Here is a 16,021-nt window from a genome sequence, read left to right as displayed (position 1 = left end):
ACTGCTAATATTCAGTGCAAGATGGCCACTGAACATTAGCATTTAGCAGATAGTCGTCTATATCACGCAGCTTAGTCAGCTATATGTGAAATTTAAAGCACTAGCCAGTTAAGTTTAGTGGTCAAATTGGGCCACATACATAGCTAGTCTATCTTTGGCCACTATAAACTTAGCTGGTCAGTGCTGCATTTCGACAAAGCTGGCTAAGTTTATTGTGGCCAAAAATAAACCAGATTTGCAGTGCCAATCACTGGAAGCAGTCCTGTCATTGAATATCCAGGCTCATTGCTCACCGTGGGAGTCAGCCTGGCTAATTCCTGCAGCCTGAATGTCAACCCAATAGGATTTACCTTCAGAAGAAATACAACATAAACAAGGAACATGTAACAAAAATGACAATCCCAGATACTGAAACCTAGGGCACAGTGCCAAAAACTCATGGCAATGTTTTTAGATAATCTTAGAAATATCAGGAAATATTCTAATCTTGGAACCTAAAACTTTAGAACAACATATCTGTCTGTCTTTCCAAGGCAAAAGACACAAGTAAGGTAGTTCTCTTATTACATTACATCCAAAGAGGACTCCAAATATTTCAGTAAGTTCATGCCATATGGAGAAGCTACAGTCTCCAGTCTCCAGTCTGATTCCTGTTCTCCTGAGACAGTACGCTAGTGCCCCGTAAAACAAAACTGCCCTCCCCTTGTCGAGTTTCTTGGATGGTACACTGCTGAATGTGGCCTGGAAGGGAATTTTGGTGGGGCAATTTTGGTCTAGACTATTGCTGCAGAGGAAGTGGAAGAGGAAGAAATTGTGCTCTGCTGCCTTGACATAAGTTGGAATGCGGTGACATCATCGGGTAGCATGGCTGGATGATGATGAGCTCCGGCCTGATTAGCAATAAAACCCTGCTAAAAAGTGCAGTCCTCACCAAAGTATTCAAGTTTTGAAAGCTTTTTTCTATCTGCTCACTATCTGGTTCCCCAATACTGGTGAAAAAAAGAATGAAGGACAGTCATGACAAGGGGCGTAGCTACAGGCAGGCCTGGACGGGACCTGCCTGCCCAATCTCGGCTCAGGCCTGCCCAGTCTCTCCCATGGTGGCATGGTAAGCATGTGGGCGATAATGGTCTGGCACTCACCCCTGCAGTGCAGGCCATGGAAGAGCTTGATGCAGTGACTCAAAACACCACGTCTGGGCCAGGTTGCGTTAGTCCCATTCGCAGTAGTGCTGCACCTCCATGCAGCCCAGCACTCCACCTGTGGGTAAGGGTGACTCCCACCTACTACAGTCCCAGGTCCAGAGGTGTGGAGCAGGCAGATATTGATGGAGTACTTGGTGAGTGGTGGGAGGTAGGGAAAAAGAGAGGCTGCATGGGCTGGAGGGGTGGGAAGTGAGGGAAAGAGAGAGGCTGCATGGGCTGGAGGGGAGGAAGTGAGGGAAAGAGAGAGGCTACATGGGCTGTGGGGGGAGGGAAGGAAAAAGAGATGCCCACTTTGGGTTCAGTCCTGCCCAAAATTTGCTGTCTGGCTATGCCATTGGTCATAACCCCACCAGAGGAGGAAAGAGAAGGGGCCCAAGTCACTTGTGTGGATCCTTAATAATGGGTGAAAGTACTGTATGTTGGTGTATGAATCCTGTGCAGGCAGCTCAACCTGACATCAAAGTTTAGATGATTTGGCTCCTATCACTAAGGCAGATCTTCGAACGTGGCCTGAGGATATTAACAGTGAGTTCCTGGTAGTGTGGTGAAAAATTAAAGAAACAGTCTGAGAGATCAAGAAGGAGGTGGCTGACTTGGTGGGGTGTGTGGAAGAAGCAGAGAAGTACATCGGGAAGCAGAAAAAGGTGGGAATGGAACTGCAAATGACCATGAGCAGTTTACAAAAAGATCAGCTAGACTTAGTGACATGGGTGGAAGATTTGGAGAACAGATCCTGAAGGTAGAATATTAGAATTTGAGGGGGTCCAGATATATATATATATATATATATATATATATATATATATATATATATATATATATATATTTATATTTATTTATCTAGAACCCCTCAAATATATATACTGTATATAGAAGCTCCTAAGTCATAATACTGAAAAAGTTGTCCAAAGTATCTGTACTATGATGATGGACATTGAAGGTGCTGGAGACAGAGAGTGATCTGACTCAGTTAAGGTGAACAGGGCACATCGGGCTTTGGGACTGAAAAGAGGTGATATGCCTAAAGATTTTGTGGCTGCTTGCATTATGACAAAGATAAAGAGAGCTTCCTAAGGAAAACAAGGGGAAAAGGGGCCAATGTCTGGCAGAATCACAAAGTGGAAGTTGTTCAAAACTGTAATAATTTGATGTACCGTATTTTCGCGGATATAACGCGCGCGTTATACGTGATTTTACGTACCGCGCATACCCCTCGCGCGTTATATGCCTGAGCGCGGTATAGAAAAGTTTTTAAACATAGTTCCCACCCCGCCCGACGCCCGATTCACCCCCCCAGCAGGACCGCTCGCACCCCCACCCCGAACGACCGCTCGCACGCGCTCCCACCCGCACCCGCATCCACGATCGGAGCAAGAGGGAGCCCAAGCCCTCTTGCCCGGCCGACTCCCCGACGTCCGATACATCCCCCCCCGGCAGGACCACTCGCACCCCCACCCCGAAGGACCGCCGACTTCCCGACAATATCGGGCCAGGAGGGAGCCCAAACCCTCCTGGCCACGGCGACCCCCTACCCCCACCCCGCACTACATTACGGGCAGGAGGGATCCCAGGCCCTCCTGCCCTCGACGCAAACCCCCCTCCCTCCAACGACCGCCCCCCCCAAGAACCTCCGCCCGTCCCCCAGCCGACCCGCGACCCCCCCTGGCCGACCCCCACGACACCCCCACCCGCCTTCCCCGTACCTTTGTGTAGTTGGGCCAGAAGGGAGCCCAAACCCTCCTGGCCACGGCGACCCCCTAACCCCACCCCGCACTACATTACGGGCAGGAGGGATCCCAGGCCCTCCTGCCCTCGACGCAAACCCCCCTCCCTCCAACGACCGCCCCCCCCAAGAACCTCCGCCCGTCCCCCAGCCGACCCGCGACCCCCCTGGCCGACCCCCACGACCCCCCCACCCCCCTTCCCCGTACCTTTGGAAGTTGGCCGGACAGACGGGAGCCAAACCCGCCTGTCCGGCAGGCAGCCAACGAAGAAATGAGGCCGGATTGGCCCATCCGTCCTAAAGCTCCGCCTACTGGTGGGGCCTAAGGCGCGTGGGCCAATCAGAATAGGCCCTGGAGCCTTAGGTCCCACCTGGGGGCGCGGCCTGAGGCACATGGTCGGGTTGGGCCCATGTGCCTCAGGCCGCGCCCCCAGGTGGGACCTAAGGCTCCAAGGCCTATTCTGATTGGCCCACGCGCCTTAGGCCCCACCAGTAGGCGGAGCTTTAGGACGGATGGGCCAATCCGGCCTCATTCCTTCGTTGGCTGCCTGCCGGACAGGCGGGTTTGGCTCCCGTCTGTCCGGCCAACTTCCAAAGGTACGGGGAAGGGGGGTGGGGGGGTCGTGGGGGTCGGCCAGGGGGGTCGCGGGTCGGCTGGGGGACGGGCGGAGGTTCTTGGGGGGGGCGGTCGTTGGAGGGAGGGGGGTTTGCGTCGAGGGCAGGAGGGCCTGGGATCCCTCCTGCCCGTAATGTAGTGCGGGGTGGGGTTAGGGGGTCGCCGTGGCCAGGAGGGTTTGGGCTCCCTTCTGGCCCAACTACACAAAGGTACGGGGAAGGCGGGTGGGGGTATCGTGGGGGTCGGCCAGGGGGGTCGCGGGTCGGCTGGGGGACGGGCGGAGGTTCTTGGGGGGGGCGGTCGTTGGGGGGAGGGGGTTTGCGTCGAGGGCAGGAGGGCCTGGGATCCCTCCTGCCCGTAATGTAGTGCGGGGTGGGGTTAGGGGGTCGCCGTGGCCAGGAGGGTTTGGGCTCCCTCCTGGCCCGATATTGTTGGGGAGTCGGCGGTCCTTCGGGGTGAGGGTGCGAGTGGTCCTGCCGGGGGGGGGGGGATGTATCGGACGTCGGGGGGGGGGCATCAGGCTTTCAGGATGGGGACAGACTTTCAAGGGGGGACAGGACTTCAAGGGGGGACAGTGCACGGAAAGTCAGGGGGGGTGAACGGAGAGTCGGGACAGCGCACGGAAAGTCAGGGCAGTGCACGGAAGTCAGGGGCGTCGGGACAGCGCACGGAAAGTCAGGGCGGGCGAAAGGAACGTCGGGCATCATGCGCGTTATATGCCTGAGCGCGGTATAGAAAAGTTTTGGTACATATCATCGTGATTTCTGCGCGCTATACCCCTGTGCGCGTTTTACACAGGTGCGCGTTATATCCGCGAAAATACGGTAATTATTGTTTGTAGCAGTTGTCCAGGTCTTGCTGTGTTTGGGTAGGTAAAACCAACATTTCAGCCATCATGCTGTGGTTTTCTTCAGGGTGTGCTGTGAGGCCTGAAGTTTGTCTTTATAAATAAAGCTGGAGCTTGAGGTGACTCAGGCAAGAAAGTCCATTGGTCCAAATTTGAATTCTGGCAGGAAAATTTGTGGGTCACAAATATGAATTTTGGTGGGAAAGTCCCTTGGTCACAAATTTGAACAGGAATAAGAGACACAAATACTGAACTCTGAGATTCTATGACCAAATGACGAAAAACAATACTACTTTTAAGATATAACCCAAATAATTCTCTAACACTGCATAATAAGCTGTAACATATTTCATAATATAAGAGTACTAAAAATATACAATAAAATAAGAGTTTAATATGATTCCCACAAAATTGTCCACAAAAGAGCACACTAAAGGGCACACACCTTAATCCAGAGCATGTTTATGGCCCAAGTTACTGATGATGACATCACTAAATGGGTGGGGTTAACTTCACCATCAAATGTAACTGCTCAGTTCCTAGCAATAAAGCAGGATCTAACAAACAGGAAACTTGTTGCAGGTGGTAAGATAGAGCTTCTGAAGGCACAATAATGCTTAAAATAGGCTAATAATTAGCCCCTGTAAATGCATTCTGGAACTTTCAATGAAAGCTTTTATCTTCTGTGGCTACTTGAAGAGCAATTAAGATATTCACCAGCTCCATTATTATATTCACATTAGAAATGGAAAGAAGGAGAGAAAGAATTCAACCCCTGCTTTGGATGCCTTTATCCTTTTGTTTCTATTCATTTACAAATGCTCTCCAGTTATATTTTATTCCTGAGTCTAAACATATGGGCCTCATTCTGCAAAGTTTCAGTCCTCCTGAAAAATGGATATAGATCTGTTGTTCTGTGAGTGTCACTTTATTTTTTTCAGCTGCAAAGTGAACTATTGGGCCTGTATCTATTTTTCCACGTGGAGATATGCTACTGTGCACAGTTCCAAATTTTATATACCTTATAGAAACACAAGTGTTCTACGGTTATAATTTTTTCTATGATTTTCAAATAAAAGTTGATATTACTCAGATAAAGACTACTACTACTGCCAATCAGGGCAGGATTAATTTGTCGAGGCCCCCTAGGCACACAAGTACACTGGGCCCCCTGCCCCGCCCCACCTCACCATGCGCCCAGGTGGAAACAGGAAGCTGCGTCAGAGGGAAGCTTTGGGCAAGCAGCACCGCTTGCACAATTACAATTACGTGTTGCCAATCGATCCTGAAGGGGCCCATCGCCATTTGGAAAAATTCAATGTTGATGTCCTCCTTCATCGGGCCCCCCTGACCATTTCGGGCCCTAGGCATGTGCCTATTTGGCCTATTAATTAATCCTGCCCTGCTGCCAATTCTTTTTACAAAAAACTTCGGAAGTCTTCCATTACATAAAGCTTAAAACAAAGATGTATTTACCTGTTTACTATGTCCTGAAGTGAGATACTCTATTTTAGAGCCATCTCTCTGAACATGGTATGGGTGAAGTTAAAGAACACTTATTAAGAGTATTTATAAGAAACACACAGTTCACTATTAAATTATTTATTTAACCCTTCCGTGCATACATTAAATTATCGACTACTTTATACACACCTGGGGTCATTTTGACCCCCATCGCTTATAAAGCACTGAACGTTGCTTCAGCTCAATAATTTAGCAAATTCTCACTGTCATGGCACTCAAGTGAAACATTTATGTTTATAAAATGTATATTTAGGCCTACAGCACAACCGGTAATGTTCCGGTAATGTTTCAAAAATGTTTCTTCTCTCATTCAGCACACTCATTGTACAAATGTTGTAAAAAAAATATGGCTGTTGTTAGCAGCGTTTCTTTTACCGCAAAACCTAACAAAATATTTTCACATGTTTTCAACTTCTCTTACCTCATTTGTCTGGCATTACTTTGGAGATTTGGAGATACATTACGACTTTTTCAGTGCTGCTGACAATGTTGCCTTCATAAACCTGTGGGTTGATTTGATCCCAGGTGCGTATAATTAGTATAGTATAATTAAACTAGGTTAAAACAAAAAAATTCAAAAGCTGTATTTATCACAGATGACCGGAAACACATTGTCTGTTACTATTAAAAAGGTATCTGGGATTAGAAATCCAAATTATAATTTATAATTAAACAACTAAACTAAGAAGTCAGACTGGGGTCAAAATGACCCCAGGTGTGTACAGAATGGTTAAGGTTCACATATTAACTTATTAGGTTGGTGTTTCTATATACATGAGAGGTTTTTTTTCCAGGGTCCATGAGTAAAAGCTGAAACTGATAAGTCTCAGACATGAATCATTTTGATTTCTATCAGTATCTGAGCAGGTTTCTGAAACCCTTTTTCCTCTCACAGTCAAACATTTATTACTTTTTTTTTTTTTGGGGGGGGGGATAAGCCATTATTCATTTTAAGAAGAGAAAGAATATAAACTGCAAAGTGTTGTCCAAATTCATATACTTAGGCCTCCTTTTACGAAACTGCGATAGTTTCTAGCATGGGGAGCCACGCTGAATGGCCCGCTGCTCCCGACGCTCAATGAGTTCCTATGAGCGTCGAGAGCAGCATGGGCCATTCAGCGCGGCTCCCCGCGCTAGAAACTGCTATCGCCAATTTTGCAAAAGAGGGAGTATGTATTATGCTACATGACAGTGAAATAAAGTAAGTTTAATGCCACATACTTAAAAACAATAAAGGGGCAATTTGAATACTAGTGCAAGAGGTGAAATACATGCTTCTAATTCAGGTGCAACAATTTAAGCCAGCTAGTAAAAATTCTAAATGTGGGAGATATGTGTGCAAATTATAGCATTCTACAAATTACATAAGGTGTGAGCAGTGGCGTACCTAGGGTATGTGGCACCCGGGGCCCATCATTTTTTGACACCCCCCCCCCCCCCCCCCATGTAAAAAAATTTTTTTTTTTTTTTTTGCAATAACCATGAAATGGAATAAATGGTCAGAATAGAAACAGGCAGTGAAAATTTTCTTTTATTGAACCTCATATATGTAACCATTATTCCAAACATAACATAACATAAATTATGTCTAAATTGTCATGACATTAGAAGTACATATGGAGTAGTTGCAGGTGATGCTTGGGACAGTTCTGATTGTGTTAGTTCGGTTTTATGTGTTTTTTGAATAGAAGGGTTTTTATTTCTTTTTGAAGGTTTTGCAGTCTGTGGTTGATATCAATTGGTTGTAGAGTTGGGGGTCGAGTGTTGCAGCTCGAATGGCTAGGAGGTTGTCGAACAGTTTTTTTCTTTTGACGTTTTTGGTTGGAGGGTGTGTGAATGGTGCACAAGTTCTCCTATGTCTGTTTGAAGTGGATTGAATTATTTAGCTGAAGAAATTAGTTACCCCCCATTCCACACACATTAATTCTCTTCCATTTTTGTTCCCATTATAAAAAACACTGATAAGTACTGAGGATGCCATCTCTCCCCAATCCCAGGTCCTAAAGTCTAAGACAGTAGCGCAAACTAATGCTGCCAGATACAGGAAAAAAAAATTTTGATTCGATTCAGCCCTATTGAATTGGTTTTTCAATTCGATTTTCCTGCCCAGTTGGGTGATTTTTTTCAAAACTCCTGGTGGGTTTTATAGCTTTTTCACCCCCTTTGGCTTCTCCTAACCACACTGGCGCTGTGGTGTAAATAAAATAAAGAAACAAAAAGGACTTTTCCTCTTTCTGTTAAATCTAGCTCACGTTTGCAGTCCAACACCAGCTCTGGCAGGATACACATTTCAAATCTGACATGTTATAATCACAAAACAGAAAATAAAATTAATTTTTCTACCTTTTGTTGTCTGGTTATATTTCAAATCTTGTTGGTCCAAGGCTCTGGTTTTCTTCTGATAACTTGGGGTCTCCTTCTTTCTGCATGCTAACCATCCATCTGCCAACTCTGTCCTCCCTTTCCATTTCCCTTCCCTTCCCAGGAAGTCTGGTATCTTTCCTTTTTTTCATCTCCCTCCACAGATCCACCGTTTCTTAAATACCCTTTCATCCGGCATCTCTCCCTCCTTCCCCACCATCCCAGAGTCCACCATCTCTCCGTTTCTTTTCCTAATTACCCTCCTATCCAGTATCTCTATCCCTCCTCCACACCATCCCTTGTGTCCAATTTCTCTCCCTTTCTGTTCCTTCCCTCCCTAAATCCCATGGTCCATCATCTCTCTCCCTCTCCTCTATTTTCAGACCCATTATTTCTTCCCCCCCCCCAAAGTTTGGCATATGCATGTCTCTTTGAACACCCCCTTCCTTCCGTGTACTTCTAAATCATGGTCCCCCCCCCCAAAGGCCTGTCCCCCCTTAAAGGTCTGCCTGTCCCACCTTGAAGGCCTGCACCCCCCTTGAAGGCCTGTCCCTTCCCCTTGTAGGCCTGTCCCCCCCTTGAAGGCCTGCCTGCCTGTCCCCCCCTTGAAGGTCTGCACCCCCCGAAGGCCTGCACCCCCCCCGAAGGCCTGTCCCCCACTTGAAGGCCTGTCCCACCCCCTTGTAGCTTCTCCCCCCCCCCTTGTAGGCCTGTCCCCCCTTGAAGGCCTGCCTGCCTGCCTTTCCCCCCTTGAAGGCCTGTCCCCCCTTGAAGGCCTGCACCCCCTTGAAGGCCTGCACCACCCCCCTCGAAGGCCTGCACTCCCTTGAAGGTCTGCACCCCCCCCCGAAGGCCTGTCCCCCACTTGAAGGCTTGTACCACCCCCTTGTAGCTTCTCCCCCCCTTGTAGGCCTGTCCCCCCCTTGAAGGCCTGCCTGCCTTTCCCCCCCTTGAAGGCCTGCACCCCCTTGAAGGACTGCACCCCCCCCGAAGGCCTGCACTCCCTTGAAGGTCTGCACCCCCCCGAAGGCCTGTCCCCCCCTTGAAGGCCTGTCCCACCCCCTTGTAGGCCTGTCCCCCCCTTGTAGGCCTGTCCCCCCTTTAAGGCCTGCCTGCCTTTCCCTCCCTTGAAGGCCTGTCTCCCCCTTGAAGGCCTGCACCCCCCTTGAAGGCCTGCACCCCCCTTGAAGGCCTGTCCCCCCCCTTGTAGGCCTGTCCCCCCCCTTGTAGGCCTGTCCCCCCCCTTGTAGGCCTGTCCCCCCCTTGAAGGCCTGCCTGCCTTTCCCCACTTGAAGGCCTGTTCCCCCCCTTGAAGGCCTGCACCCCCTTGAAGGTCTGCACCCCCCCAAAGGCCTACACCCCCCCCCCGAAGGCCTGCACCCCCCTGAAGGCCTGCCTGCCCCCCTTGAAGGCCTGCACCCCTTGAAGGTCTGCACCCCCCCCCGAAGGCCTGTCCCCCCTTGAAGGCCTGCCTGCCTGCCTGTCACCCCCCTCCCCCTTGAAAGCCTGCTTGCCTGCCCGCCCGCCCCACCCTGAAGGCCTGATGCCCCGACCCACCCCGAAGGACCGCTCGCCCCCCTGGCCTCCCCGCACCACCTATGAACAGCCGCAGCAGGATCGCGAAGTCAGCGTCAGCAATCCCTGCGCTGCTTCCTGCGCCACGGTCCCGCCCCTCCTCTGACGTCAGAGGAGGGGCGGGATCGCGGCGCAGGAAGCAGCGCAGGGATGCTGACGCTGACTTCGCGATCCTGCTGCGGGCTGCTTCACAGGTGGTGCAGGAAGGTCAGTGGGGCGAGCGGTCCTTCGGGGGTGGCGGGGGACTGAACGGCAAGGCCGGGAACACCCCCTTAGGGCTGGTACCCGGGGCGGCCCGCCCCCCCCCGTCCCCCCTAGGTACGCCACTGGGTGTGAGTCTGTCCCATACTCTACCCATATGTAGGCCTATCTATCAAATATGTGCAATGTAGGATATAATTATCCAGAAAACCCATGTGGATTTAGCATAACAGGAAAGTGAACTGAAGAATTCCCCTTCTGGGGACAGAGCCTCAGAATTTAGAGCTAATTCACCAATCGCGAGTTGTTCTGTGAACAAACGTTCACTTGCTCTTCTTCACGTCACTGGCTCTAGTTCCCCCCACCACCTAATATACTATTCAAAATTACTTATCTCTTTATTAATGATAAAACTTTGATTTGTTCTTTGTTATACACACAATATAGGATATATGCATATTTATAGAATAGCATTTAAGTAGAATTTTGGCATTTATGCACATATGTGTTTGCTTATGAGTGTACATATCATTCTAATAATTTGTATATGTAATTATGAATAGATGATAGTGTCCACTTTATAGAATTACTAGCCCCACCCCAAACAGGGCAATTCTATAATTGGGCGTCACAAACTAGGGGAGTGTGTGGCACAGTGGTTAGATTTACAGTCTCAGCACCCTGAGGTTGTGGGTTCAAATCCCACGCTGCTCCTTATGACCCTGGGCAATTCATTTAATTCAAAAACCTCAAATACCTTTAGTGCAAATCCTGTTCTCAAAAAAAGAGATTTCACTTTTTACTTCTTTACAATAGCATAATTTTAAACCTATAGTAAAGGAGTAAAAAGTGAAATCTCTTTTTTTGAGAACAGGATTTACACTGAGGGCATTTGAGTTTGTTTTATTATTACAGTCCCTTTGTGTTTGTGTAAGTGTGGAGTAAGTTATTAGGTTAATTCAATTCACTTAATCCCCCATTGCCCCATGTACATTAGGTAGAGTGTGAGTCCACCAGGACAGATAGGGAAAATGCTTGAGTACCTGAATGCAAACCACTTAGGCTATAAGTGGTATACTGTGTATATATATATATATATATATATATATACACACTGTATATATTTTTTAAAATAAATAGATACCTAGATGCAGCACGTTGAGTGCTACAATATTCTGTTAGAGAATACTTGAGTAAGTTGGCATCTATGAGCCTATATTTAGGTGCCCCCTTATACCATGTCAATAGCAGGTATACATGTGCAGCCTATGTTAAGCATGTAAATGTTGCTCCCACTCAGATGTCACCCAGGCTTCTCCTTTGTGAACCTCCCCTTGCATTTAAATTCTAAATGAGCTGCATGTGTCAGATATAGAAAAACAGTAATGGCCCAATGCTATAAATGGTGCTAAAAATTGCATGCAGTAATTTGGGCGTGTGCCCAATTCCTGCATGCAATTTAATTGAATAAAAAGTTAATTAGGGATAAATTCTATAAGAGGCGCCTAAAGATAGGTGCCTAACTTAAATTGTCTTCAATTATGAGCTAGACGACACGGTAGACCAGGACAATCCCTCCTATTTTTTTTTACACCCCTCCTTCTCCCCCCCCCCCCCCCCCGCATGCGCTTACCTGCCATTTTTAATCCCTGGTGGTCCAGTGGTGTATGTGGCAGGAGCGATCTTTCCGCGCCCTGCCCCATGTTGAGCCTCTCTGTCCTGTTCATTTTTGGCAGCCAGCAGAGTACCTGACAGGGCCGAGCTCCTCGTGCTTCCTGCTCAGCCCCGTGCTGCTCTCTGAATGGCTGCCGCCAGTTATTTTCCCTATTGGGTGCACCGCTGCCTGCCAAAAAGGAATGAGACAGAGAGGCTCAGCACGGGGCAGGGTGCTAAAAGATTGCTCCTGCCCCATACACCGCTGGACCACAAGGGATTATAAATGGCAGGTAAGTGCGCACTGGGGGGGGGGGGGAGGGGGTTAAAAAAGTTAGACGGCTAGGACGGGAGACAGGAGGCATCCCTCCTGTCCCGGCCTAACACTAGACCACCAGAGGTATGAAAGTGAGGCAGGGTGGGTATAGAGCCTGGCAAGAAGTGAGGGGGGCTAGGTACAGAGCCTGGTAGGGCAGAGAGGGAAGAGGGCTGGGTGCAGAGCCTGGCAGGGCATGGCACTTGAATATTAAGCCCCCATCTTATATTTGAGTCAACCATTTTCGCTCCTTTTGGGGTGGAATTGGGGTCTCGACTTATATTCGGTTTGACTTATATTAGAGTATATACAGTACATAACATAAGCATGCAAAAGGTACTTACATTTAGGCACCAGATTATGAAACGAGGGAACAAATGTAATTCTTACTCTGATATAACATGCATTGATCAGTGTATTATTCCTTTTTTATTATTATTAACTCTGGTACCCTGTAATAACATAATAGTAATGTAATTTATTTTCTTATATACCGCTACATCCGTTAGGTTCTAAGTCCAGCCTCATTCACTTCCTTTATTGCTCAAACTTGAAAACAGTGTAAAGCACAATGAGCTTCCCTCGTAACCTTAGAATGTATTTAAAGACAGTTTGAAACTGGCTTTAAAATGGATTTCTAGCTCAGGGTAAATAGGCACTCACCTGCGGGTTTAGCATCTGTAATAATAATTGTAGCATAATAGTCGTCAAAGAGTTAACTTCAGTGCACTTATTTAAACTGGGTTGTTGTTATTTCAGCATTCATCGGCTCCACATGGTCATCAAAAATTTAATTAATATCCCTGACTGAGCTGTGAATGATATCTCGGGCAACAGTTGCCTATTGCTGTAGAGACAGTGAATGTGTTTGTGAAGAGTGACAGCTTTCAAGAGTAGGCAGACACTCTGTATTCTGCCTAGAAATTTAAAAGCAAAAAAAAAAAGATCATTTTGATTGCCACCTTCTTCCTTGAAGGAGAGGGGAAAAAAATCTCTGTTTTTGCACAGGTACTGTAACTTCACTTATGACAGAAACATCACATCTGTTTCTGCCCTTGTCAACACATCTCACTGTCCACAATCACTCATCATCTCCAGACAGACAGCACTGGAAAAGATCATCAATTGTCAATGCAATTCAGCAGATACACTTCATAAATTTTAATTACGTTCCCAGTGAAAATGAATGGTCAGAAAATATAAAACATCTGCCACCCAGATCATTTACATTTCTCATACAATAAATCACCAACACCATCCAAAACAATGGATTAAATCATAAGGAGTGTGGGAGGTCAAGACAAAAGGAAAGGCATCCATTCTGTGATTACTGTTTGGACTGAAGCCATTACATAGTGTATCGGGTGGGGGGGGGGAGAGAAAGCCCCTCCCTTCAACTTACAAAAAAATAGCAACTGCCTTGGTCTTGTACTCATAAATAAAATATCCCCCATCTTCAATAGAACATACTAATTGATCTATTACTATATCTACAGCAAATGCTAGCATGCTTTAGCAAAAAGAATATCCAGCCAATTATGGCTTAAAAAGTAGACATTCATCATTGGTTTGGCTTGTTCATCTACCAAAAAGGCAGCACAAAGAGATAGTCTCATTTTTAAAAAATCAATTTTTATTAATGTTATGTTCATAAAGATCTCATTTACCTCAAAACTTGTTTTCCATTTTTTTAGGATTACATGCAGTGGTGTCAACGTGTCATGCAGCTGGCCAGTCTGTCTTGTATAATGGGCCTAGCTGCAGAGCCCCTGGAGGGCTATTTAAAGTTGACTGTCCTAAACTAATTAGAGAATTTTGGACAAGCATGTTTTATTTAGAAAGATGGGTGGGCTGATGGTTCTCCTTTCTCCTTCAGCTCAGTCTGAACCAGGGCTGGGATCCCGGCACCAGAAGCCTTCATTTGCAACCACCTGCAGTTTTGTTTCTTTTACCTTATTTTTCCAGTCGCCTCCTGTCCTGCTTAAGGGAATGGGTCCCAAACATTTCCTGGCCAGTCGGGTTTTTAGGATATCCACAATGAATATTTATGACAGAGATTTTGAAAACCCGACTGGCCAGGTGGTCCCTGAGGACTGGGTGGAATACCACTGTCCTAGGGGACCCCCAGTAAGTTAGGTTTTCATGATTTCCACAGTGAATATGTATGAGATGAATCTGCATTCACCGGAGGCAGTGCATTCAAATTGATCTCAGTCATATTCATTGTCGTTGGCATATTGAGGGAGGTTGGCACCATCGCTGTACCACTCCCCACTCTTTCTCGCCGCTTGAGGCCCCCCTCCCCATACCTCTTGAAATGTTTGCCAGCATGTTCCACCTGCTGCTCACACTGGCCTCAACTCCCTTCTGATGTCACATCCTGGTCACATGACCAGCAACAGCAGTTCACAGCTGCAGCAGATGGGTAAAACAGTCAGAGGTGAGCCTTTTTCTCGGGGACTCATTTGTTAGGTGTGAAATTGTGAGCATGCTCTTTTGTCTGCTGCTTATTTGTCAGGGACTATATTGCCAGGGGAATTTTTATCGTTTATTTTGTCGGGGCTATTTTGACCTGGTACCCAAAGTGCCACCACCTATTTATTGGTAGTTGGATTTTTGACCACATTATTCCTTGTTTATAGTTCTTTACATTGGATACCTATTAACTGAAGCATTAAGTTTGAAATAAAAGTGCAGGTTTTTAGGGCATTATGGGTTACTTTTAATTAAGTTGCATAGTATATGTGCATCAGGAAACTGAGGTTGCATAATTATGCACCAGTAATTTATAAACTATATGAGAGGGGCTGTACAGTTTTTAAAACTGGCAAATGTGTGTCTTAAAGTTTAAGGCTACTGAGCAAAAGTATGCACACCCAATGGATATGCACATATGTAGGATTACCAGATGTCTAGGAAAACCCGGACATGTCCTCTTTTTAGAGGACTGTCCGGGGTCTTGGACGGACTTTCCACAACCCAGCAGTCCCGGATGGACTTTCCACAACCCAGCAGTTTGTCTGAGTTTTGGAAAGTCCCAACAAGCTCTGGCCACATCTGGAAGGCATCTGAGCATGCGCGAATAACGTCAGAGACGTCTGTGCATGCTCCAGGCCTTCCAGATGCAGTCAGAGCTTGTCAGGGGAGAGGAGGTTTGTGGGGGTGGGGCTGGAAGCTGAACTGGTTAGGGCTGGGACAGAATGGGATGGAGCCAAAGGTGGAACAGAGTGGGGCCATGTGTCCGGAGTTTTGCAGCCTGAAAAAAATGGTAACGCTACACAAATATATGAGCTCTGAGGCCATGATTCTGCAAAGTACATCTAAAGCTAGGTGCTGTTTGGACATCCGAGATAGGCATCCTTTGTAGATGGACGCCATAGGTAGCTCAGTGTTATACAAATTAATCAAAGGATGCCAATATTGAAAACATGCCCATTCCACACCCACACTTATTTCATTAGGCATGAGTTTTCCCAATGGGCGTCCATGAAATTGTGGAGGTGTCTACAAAGTGACATCCACATCCTCTGGACATCCATGTGCTAATTATCACTCGTTAAGACCCTTAAATGGCTTATTAACCACTTCATTTGGACGCCTAAGTCCTGCTCAGCATTAGACAGGACTTAGGCACCCTTTATGGAATAAAGGCCTGAATGTGCAAGCATGAGGGCATTAACAATTTGGGGAATGCTGACACCCTTTTCCTGTTATATCTAATCATGAAGGATACTTCTTTGTCCCAGCTAGAGGAGGAACCTGAAGGCGCCAATTAGAGCCTTGGTGTGCCTTACCAAGCATTTGAATAAAAGTAACATAGTAACATAGAAGATGACAGCAGATAAAGACCCGAATGGTCCATCCAGTCTGCCCAACCTGATTCAATTTAAATTTTTTTTAATTTTTTTTCTTAGCTATTTCTGGGCAAGAATCCAAAGCTCTACCCGGTACTATGCTTGGGTTCCAACTGCCGAAATCTCCATCAAAACCTACTCCAGCC

The sequence above is a fragment of the Geotrypetes seraphini genome, chromosome 2 (assembly GCF_902459505.1).
Source record: "Geotrypetes seraphini chromosome 2, aGeoSer1.1, whole genome shotgun sequence".
In the NCBI taxonomy this organism is placed as follows: domain Eukaryota; kingdom Metazoa; phylum Chordata; class Amphibia; order Gymnophiona; family Dermophiidae; genus Geotrypetes; species Geotrypetes seraphini.
The sequence above is the reverse complement of the archived record's forward strand: the minus strand, read 5'-3'. Positions refer to the sequence as shown.